The following is a 10,596-nucleotide window of genomic DNA, read 5'->3' as shown; positions in this document are numbered from 1 at the left end:
TCCAGAGGGCTTTGGCCCGGATGACGCAAGAGGGGTAGCCGGGGTCGACAGCGGGGGCACAGAAACCCTAGGATCCGGGAGCGAGGAAGGAAGAATAATCGGTGTGGGGGGGATGTCATCCAGAGTCAGAGTCTCTGGGTATGAAGATGCGAGCAAGTAAGCGGTAGCAGGCGATAGGGGAGGTGCCTCGAGACCCTGATCAGCAGTGGAGAATGACGACAAGTTTGCCCTAGACAGGAGGTCGGTATCTGTAACAGTTGCCTGAAACGGGGATGAGAATATAGGGTCGGTGAACACCGCCTGTCCGGATAGCGGATCCTCGGAATAATCCACGAGGTCCGTTACCGGAAAGTCCTCCATAGCGGCCGAGAGCGAATAGCAACCGTCGACGTCGAGCTGTCACCTGTTCAAGAAACCCTAACTCCCGACCGAAAACAACCGTTCTGTGGTCCTGCGTCCGATGCGTCGCTTTACCCGAAACCGTCGCGGTCTTTTGTGGAGCGCGGTTTCAGAGCCATCGCGCCCATAAAGACATCATCAGACTCCAACATTTTTAAACTATCATTTTATCATATATAAAACTTTAATTTTTCAAAATTTGTACTAATTTTTTTTTAAAGATAATTCATTTATTATCCCCCAATGCGGTGAGGATTAAGGAGTTACGCACTTTGGGACCATGTGCTCGCCACCTTGTGAATGCAGGAGAATTAAATGGAGGGGTGCCATAACCACCCTTGTGCATGCAGAGAATTAAATGGAGGGGTGCCATAACCACCCTTGTGCATGCAAATATTTCATCCCTCGAAACCCATGAGGACAACCAAAGGAAGAAGAAGAGGGATGCGACAGGCTTGCTTGTATAATGTCCTTTTGGAAATTTCGATCGTTGCCTATAGAAGTGAGACTTGAACAACTTTTCTCGCGAGTTTTGGGCCTGAGCATGATTTTATTTCTAATCTAGTCTGGAATTCTGGCAGTGGAACAACCGGGAGAACTATCCCACCGACTTATTACACTATAAGGAAATCTTATGCTAGCTACACTAAGGGAAATTGTGCGTTGAATCTTCAAGGGAGGGTGCTAAGAAAGGGCATTGGGAATTCACGTTGTGAACAAACAAGACAATCATGTGGTTTAGTCTCCCGCCTGAGGTAGCTTCTAACACTCGTCTTACCTTCTCTTATTAGGGTTTGTTTGTCTCACTGTAATTACACTTGGAGTGGTTGATTTTTATATAGATTGAGATGTGTTGTATCTCTTAAGGACCTTCCCCCTCTTGCCTGGTGGTTGTTTGTTTGTATGTCTCATCTCTACATACAATTATCCTTTTTTAGTCAGGTCTATTCTTACCCACGACAATGCAGTCAGTTAGCCCTAATATATGATAAGTAGAAGGTGGGAGGGTATGGCCCCCAAGGCCGACCTCGAGCTTAACAACATGCCAAGGAGGCTGCTGAGACCTTTCATGTTGTGTTCCTACTGAAATTTAGAGTGAAATGCAAAACTTGTAAACTATAATAGTGAGAGACAGGCAAGCCTTCTCTGATTTTGAGCTCACTGAGGACACAAGATAGTGGGTTCCTGACCTTGGTCACACCAAGGGAGGAAAAAGTAGTACTATCAAGATTTATATCTTTATTGGACCTGGAAACCCTATTGGGCAATGTCCTTAATGGGAAGCAAGGCAAAAGGTATTGTAACATGCATCCTCTCATATCTACCCACTTTCACTGGCTTGCTCCTAGGGTAAACATGAGTTGAGTGGTTGCTATGGCATGAATTAACCTCCTAGATAACCTTAAGGAAATGGATCTGACATAACAAGACCTTACTGACTTCCTCAAGTGCTACAAGACCCCAAGGAACTAACCAATCATTCCAGGTGTCCAACCCCTGAGATAACTTTCTTTTTCACTAAGCTAGCCCCCTAGTCACTCCCATGACAATGCCTCTAAGCGGTTGTAACCCTCAAGTCACTCCAACATGCTTGCTTCCTAGTGACTGCAGTCTCTTTTAGGCAGTTCTATGCCAACGACCACGAGATTTAAGCCACTTTTTTCAGGGCTAGGATCCAGACCTCTGCCCAGGACTTAATGAAACTTCCAGAAATGATAAATAATGCAGAGACAAAGCCTCTAACACTGTAGGAATTTACAGGGTAAGTTCCTCAGAAAGAACACCAAAAGGACACTGCTCACAACCAGATCACAGATCAATACACCAGTATTTTGACGTGGTTAAAACCCTCAAAGAGGGAAACAGTCCACGGCCTGCGCCAACGTGGCTACTACAGGCAATTTATTAATCAAAGAATGAAAATTTACATAAGCTTCTCTCATGCACGGATTACCCGAACAATGACCCTCCATGCGCTTTAAATAGAACTCATAGACCAATCGGGTGTCAAGCCACGGATCAAGTGTCGGTAATACCGAGGAGAGAGCGAACCGTCGGATCACTACATATCGTGACCGTCGGATTGTAAGTTACAAAATGTACAACGGTAAAGAAACACACTTTACCTAACTCTATACCTAACTCTAAACTAGACCAAGTTGTACTTAACTATTTCCTATGTGTGGGAATATCCTAACATCCCCCCTTAAGAACAACTTGGGATAGGATTGAAGGATTTACAAATATGACACAATAGGAGAAGGAAGGAGGCACTAGAGCCTATCCCCCCTTAGTGACAACTTTCTGAACTCCAAGCATATATCGAAGTTTAGTGAACTTCGCCTCTGTGAGAGCCTTTGTGAAGATGTCTGCAACCTGATCATCTGTTGAACAATATTGCACTTCAAGAACATGGTCATGAATGAACTTTCTGATGAAGTGCATGTGTAGTTCAATGTGTTTGCTGCGCTGATGCTGGACTGGATCTTTGCATAGCTGAATGGCACTTTGATTATCACACCAAAGTGTGGTTGGATGCTGCTACTCAAAGCCAAACTCTGATAGGATCTGACGAAGCCACAAGGCTTCCTTACTAGCTTCCATGGCACCACGATACTCTGCTTCTGCTGACGAAAGAGAAATGGCGGCCTGTTTCTTACAAGCCCATGTAATAGGTCCTGAACCAAGAGTGAAGACATAACCGGCAGTAGACTTCCGATCATCAGGGTCACCAGCCCAATCAGAATCAGTGAAACCAACTAATAGAGGAGCTGCTTTGGCACTGTAATGAATCCCAAACTGAATTGTACCTCGAACATAACGAATTATTCTTTTAGCTGCTTTCCAATGACTTTCACGGGGGTTTTGCATGAACCGAGCAACAAGGCCAACAGCAAAGGAAAGGTCAGGACGAGTATGGGTTAAATACAAGAGTTTTCCTACAAGTTGACGGTATAATGTAGCATCAACTTCAGGAGAAGTACAAGAGACTGAAAGTTTGACTCCAGATTGAAAGGGAGAAGGGGCTGGCTTACAGTCTTCCATGTGAAAATGACGAAGAATATCACAAGCATACTTGGACTGGGAAAGGGAAATACCCTCCTTGGATTGCAAGACTTGAAGACCGAGAAAATAGTGTAAGTGTCCTAAGTCTGTCATTTCAAATTTCTTTTTAAGGCTGGACTTCACATGGTTGATAAGGTTGGGATCACTACCATTAAGAATAAGATCATCAACATAAAGAACAAGGACGATAAGAGAGTTGCCCACTTTCTTGGTGTAGACAGTATTGTCAGAATAACACCGAGAAAAGCCAGATTCTAAAAGAAAGCTATCCATTTTGGCATACCAAGCCCGAGGAGCTTGCTTGAGACCATAGAGAGATTTCTTAAGTCGACATACAAGGCTGGAGTCTGTTTGGATGAAGCCAATGGGTTGTTCCATATAGATTTCTTCATGCAAGTCCCCATGCAAGAAGGCAGATTTAACATCCATCTGATGGACTTCCCATTTTAAAGAGGCAGCAAGGGAAAGAACAAGGCGAATAGAGTTCATTTTGGCAACAGGGGAGAAGGTTTCAGTGTAGTCAATGCCTTCAACCTGTGAAAAACCCTTAGCAACAAGACGAGCTTTATGTTTATCAACTTTCCCATCTGGTCCATACTTGGTTCTGTAAACCCATTTACATCTAACAAGTTTGCGTCCCTTTGGTAGAGGAACAAGATCCCATGTATCATTTGTCATCAATGAATGATATTCTTCATTCATAGCTGCTTCCCAATGTGGATGGCCTGAAGCTTCTGCAAAAGTGTCAGGATCATGATTTACTGGAGCTTGAGCCAGTAAAGAAGAGGCTCTTTCAAACTGAGAACGTGTACGTCGCTGATCTGTAGGATCACCTGCTGCATCCCGAGTAGCACGGACCCATCTTGGAAGTTGAGGATCCTGAGAAGGTGGGGGAGGATTATCATCCTCACTTTCATCATCGGAAGAAGAAATGTTTTCAAAAGTAGAAGAGATAGGAAGAGGTGGCACATCCACCGGACTAGGCTCGCAGGCCGATTTATTTTCATCAAATTTTACATCTCTTCTAATGATAACATTTTTGGACTTAAATGGAATAAGTCTATAACCTTTTACATCTTCAGAATATCCAACAAAAGTACATTTCTCACTCTTAGGTTCTAAAGCTTTATGCTTTTCATCTGGAATATGGGCCCATGCTTCACTTCCAAAAACACGAAAGTGACTTACATCTGGTTTAATGGAACTCCAAGTTTCTTCTGGAGTGATATTCTTTAGAACCTTAGTAGGAGTGCGATTGATTATATAATTTGCACAATTAATTGCTTCGGCCCAAAAACTAAGACTGAGTCCTTTAGATTGTAGCATACAATTAGCCATTTCCTTTAAGGTGCGATTTTTCCTTTCAGCTACACCATTTTGTTGTGGAGTGTATGGAACAGTATGTTGCATTTGAATTCCATTTTCGGTGCAAAAGTTGATGAATGTGTTTTTAACATATTCTCCACCATTATCAGTTCTTATCTTAAGAATTTGATGTCCAGATTGTTTTTCAACAAAGGCTTTGAAGGCCAAAAATGTGTTAAATACTTCGCTCTTGAGTTTTAAGAAGTATACCCAAGTGCGTCTGGAGAAATCATCAATGAAAGTTAAGAAATACTTGCAGCCAGAGAATGAAGCAACAGGAAGTGGACCACATAAATCACTGTGCACAAGCTGTAAAGGGGCTGAGGCGTGCCAAGAGGCACGTTTTTCAAAACTGTCCCGATGATGTTTTCCGAGTACACATCCGGAACAAACACCATCTCTGCAAGATACCATAGGAAGACCTGTCACCATATTTTCTTTACATAGATGTTGAAGGGAGCGATAGTTTAAGTGACCAAATCGCTCATGCCAAAGTTTGCTCACTTCATCATTATGAGCAACAAATACTGAGGGAAGATTTGATGACCCAAAGTTGTGAAACTTATACAACCTTGTGGAATCATCAGCAATACCAGTAGCTAAAATCTGTTTAGGATCTCTTAGATCCTTGATTACAACATCATGAGGTGAAAATTCAACAATTTTACCTTCACCTGAATGAGTTATCTGATATACAGATAGAAGGTTGCAGGATAAGGTTGGAACACATAATACATCATTAAACTGACCATTGTCTAGATGAACAGTTCCAGTCCCTACAACATTAAGAGATCTATCATCACCAACATATATATTTTTGGTGTTACAATCATTTAAAGAAGAAAACATGGCTTGGTTTTTGGCCATGTGATAAGAGGCTCCAGAATCAATGAGCCACTCATGAGAAGGAGAAGAAGAAGATACATTTAATGCATAACCAGACTAGGATGATTGACAACGACATGCAGAAAGTGCCATTCCGGAAGTTGAAGTTGAAGTATGCTCCACATGGATGTTATGTTTCTTCATTGCGGCTTCCAAGGCTTCCATCTTCTTAAAGCATTTAGTTTCTTAGTGGCCATCTCGATTACAAAAGTTACAATGTCTATCAGTCTTCTTCCATTTGTTTTTATTGGTCTTATCATTTTGCTGAAATGATCTTTCATTTTGAGGCTGAGTTTGCTTAGGACCCTTGTTTGGTTTAGGACCATTCTTTTTAGGATATGACTTCTTAGGATTCTTTGAATTTGGTTGCTGCTGGGCGGCTAACGCTTTCTTGGAAGAGTTTCCAAGATTAAGAAGACCAAGGTGTAAGAGTTTTTCTTGTTCTCTTATTAAGGAATCACAAAAGGAGTCAAAGGAAGGGGCCTTGTAGTCTTTTCCTTGACAAATGAAAGCTTCCCTTGTAGAATGGAAAGTGCAAACAAATATAGAGTAGGCTGGTCCCAACTTAGTAAGGATGGAATAAATAAGGTTACCATCTTCTTTCTTAACCTTAACACCTTCCAAGAGATATCTAAGGGTCTTGAATTTGGACAAGAAATCTTCAATGCAAGAAAAATTATTAGGATCCAAACTAAGTAACTCATTTTCAAGTTGATGGGCTCTAATTTCATTTTTAATCCCAAAAACTTTAGCGATTTTTTCCAATGCTTCATGATGAGTCTCAAGTTCTGCAATATGGAATCTAAGATCAGGAGAAATAGACATCCCTATCAAACCACGTGCTTGATCTTGTCTATTTTCCCATTTTGCAGCCTTGTCTTCATCTTTTGGTTTCTTCTCTTGGTCTGTGGCTATTCTGTAGAGACCTTTACTTCTAAGTAAATCTTCCATGTAGGCTATCCATTGGAAGTAGTTAGTGTTGTCAAGAATGACTTGGCATGGACTTTCCATTTTTTTTTAAAAAACTGAAGCTGAATATGCTGAAAGTAAGTGTTCCAATGGATAGATCTCGAAAAATTAGGCGGTTTTAAAAAAAATGGCTCTGAAAAAGGCTTCCGGATGAAGAAGTTATGGCTTTTTAAAAAACATTGTTGAAGTTGCCGGCAAAGTGCACGAATGTGCGGGAATGAAATAATCTACCCCCACAAAATGGAGACTTGAACCCAAGACCTCTACTCTCTTAAAATAACTTTGAACCAATTGATCTATACAAAAAATTAGAGAGAGAGAGAGGGGGGGGCCTTGGTTTGCGTGCTTGCCTTGAGAAAGCTCTTTTTCCCTACAAAACACAAAACACAAAACCCAACACGGACATGCAAAGAAAACGAACCTTATGGCTCGAAGTTAGCTTTACCCAAAAAACTAGATATTTAAAAAAATGAACCTTTCGGCTCAAAGTTAGCTTTAGCTGAAAAACTAAATATTTTTCTCAATGTTTCTGATTTTCCGAGATCACACTAAGGTGCAGGGAAAAGAGCATACGCATGAGAAAAATCCTTCCTTTCTGTTTCTGATTTGCCCAGATCGCACAGAGTCGCAGGGAAAAGAGCATACGCAGAAATGAAAGGTATAGATCCGGTTAAAAAAAAGAAGCTAAATAAACCGAAACCGAAATAAGCAGAGAGAAAATAACAGTAAACTGCAAATAAAGACTGTATACCTCCAGATCTTAAAAATGACGCAGCTAGGGCTACCGGAAACCTTTTCGCATGAAACGAAAGGGGTTCCTCACTGGAACAGATGCTCCGAACACAATAGAGCAGTCCTCTCGGCCCGAAAGCAGTCAGAAACAGCAGATCTAGGAAACGGTAGTCGGATGCAGTTCTACCGGCTTCAGATTTGGATCACCAACGGACGCGGCCCTCAAATAGCTCTGATACCATGTAGGAATTTACAGGGTAAGTTCCTCAGAAAGAACACCAAAAGGACACCGCTCACAACCAAATCACAGATCAATACACCAGTATTTTGACGTGGTTAAAACCCTCAAAGTGGGAAACAGTCCACGGCCTGCGCCAACGTGGCTACTACAGGCAATTTATTAATCAAAGAATGAAAATTTACATAAGCTTCTCTCATGCACGGATTACCCGAACAATGACCCTCCATGCGCTTTAAACAGAACTCATGGACCAATCGGGTGTCAAGCCACGGATCAAGTGTCGGTAATACCGAGGAGAGAGTGAACCGTCGGATCACTACATATCGTGACCGTCGGATTGTAAGTTACAAAATGTACAACGGTAAAGAAACACACTTTACCTAACTCTATACCTAACTCTAAACTAGACCAAGTTGTACTTAACTATTTCCTATGTGTCGGAATATCCTAACAAAAACTTACTCAAGGACTTGACCTAACTCGGTCTAACCATGACAGTCATTCCATCTAACACATGGTGAGCATGCAATATAGGCCATGAATGCATATCTGGACATAAAGATATGGAACTTATATGAGGTTTACCAAGAAGGACTAATGCCCTCTCCTAATAGTTGTCATAATACCAATTAGGTCATACATTCATTAACTGATCGTTCATCAATTAAAAGGTGATAAGAGCCATACTTAAATCTATCTTAGAACCATGCTTACAACCAACATATAACCAAATAATTAACAATGATTGACCAACCATTAAAGCCACACAATAACAAGTACATTTACACATAAAGACAAGAGGAACTTAGCTTTTATTAACCATATGCAAAAGTCAACCAAGTCAAGGACTTCCACGTGTCACCCGACCATAGATTGGACTGAACCAAATCTTTCTTTCAGCCAATCACCTTATGTGACATATTCCAAGCATGAATGTGGGACCTCATGGGATAAACCAATCCATAAACAACCAAGGGAATCCAAAGGTTAAACCACCTTCACCCTCACAATACCGTGATCTCACCTAAACCGGTCCCCAAATCACAAGACCAAACCAAGCTTGGATGCCTCGGTATTCCTTCCCCATCTCTTGAGGAATTTTTCCTGTCTCCACCCACCTGTTGAGAGTTTCCAAGAGAAAACCATCTCCACCCCAAACCCTTGGGATTTTCTTGAGACCACCTCACCTAGATCCAAAACTTTCCAAGAATCCAAATCTCAGCCCAAAAAGAATCCCATCACAACATGGCTATCCGGAAATGACAATGCAAGGCTGAAAACCATTATTGAAACCTGATAAAACCCATGCCAATGACAACAAATGAAACAAATACACGCATGCATATACCATGCATGTCAAAACCATCTAGGAAATCATACATGCAACATGTAACAACCCCGGTAAAAAATCTATGTAATAAAGTTAATAGGAAAAATAATAACCAAGGTCATGGCTCTCAGCGGAATCTGGCCAGACTGGCCACAGAGCATTTTAGAGGCATATATAAGGCTCCTGTAGAAGCCAATATCTTGGAAATCATGAGAGTGGCTGAGCTCTTCCCCAGATACATTGAACAAGAAGATGCTGAGGAACTACAGAAGGAAGTGACCATGGCAGAATTGGAGGCTACTCTGAAATGGTTCAAAAAAGATAAGAGCCCTGGACCAGATGGATGGACCATTGAATTTTACCTTGCGTTTTTTGATCTTTTGGGTAATGACCTCCTGAAAATAGTTGAAGATAGTAGAAGAAGAGGTCGAATATCCTCAGCCATTAAATCCACCTTCATAGCTCTCATCCCCAAATCGAATGCCCCGAGCACTTTCGATGACTTCCGTCCTATATCACTCTGCAACTGCCTCTACAAGATTATAGCTAAGACCATTGCTAATCGTCTTAAGCCCATTCTATCGCATCATATATCCGCTGAACAATTTGCATTCCTGCACCATAGACAGATCCACGAGGCCATTGCCACTGCCCAAGAGCTCATGCACACCATGCAGATTAAGAAACAAAAAGGAATGATCCTTAAGGTGGATCTATCCAAGGCCTTTGACAGAACTAACTGGCTTTACTTACGGCTGCTGCTCACTCACCTGGGTTTCCCCTATGTCTTCATCAAATGGACCATTAGTTGTATCACTGATGTATCCTACAGTGTATTACTTAATGGGGAAGCTACCTCGTTCTTCACTTCAGAGAAGGGCCTCAGACAGGGATGTCCACTCTCCCCTTTGCTGTTTTTACTCATTATGGAAGGGTTGAGTAGAGTTATTTCATCTGCGCAGGACAGACAACAATTATCTGGTATTAAACTTGCGGACAATCTATTCCTCACTCACCTATTATTTGTCGATGATATCCTAATTTTTTTGAATGGCTGTATTGGAGACTCCTCTATACTCCATAACTCTTTTTTACTCTTTCAGCAAGCTACTGGTATGAAGATTAATGACAATAAATCCACCATCACTACTTTAGGCTGTTCTATACATGAAATAGCTTATGCTAATCAGCGATTCCCTTTTATCAACTTGACCTTGTCAGAAGGTATAAAGTATCTTGGTTTCAGACTGAAACCTAATGGATACAGAATTGCTGACTGGTTATGGCTTATAGCCAAGGTGGAAAAGAGACTTCAAGTTTGGTACCACCGATACCTCTCTCGAGCTGGCAGACTGATACTTATTAAAGCAGTGATTGAAGCCACTCCAGTATACTGGATGGCTCTCACATGGATTCCTAAGGGCATTCTCAACAGGTTACAGCATATATGCAGTAAATTTCTATGGAAGGGCCACCAGCCAGGCAGAATTTTTGCCTGGGTAAAATGGGACACCATTGCTAAACCCAAACGCTGGGGGGGATGGGGTATCAAAAGGCTCGACCTTTTCTCCAGGGCTCTGGCTGCCAAACTTGGATGGCAACTCCTCAC

The sequence above is a fragment of the Pinus tabuliformis genome, chromosome 4_2 (genome assembly GCF_031772625.1).
Source record: "Pinus tabuliformis cultivar Carrire ecotype Pingquan chromosome 4_2, CPIR1, whole genome shotgun sequence".
In the NCBI taxonomy this organism is placed as follows: domain Eukaryota; kingdom Viridiplantae; phylum Streptophyta; class Pinopsida; order Pinales; family Pinaceae; genus Pinus; species Pinus tabuliformis.
Note: the sequence above shows the minus strand (reverse complement) of the source record.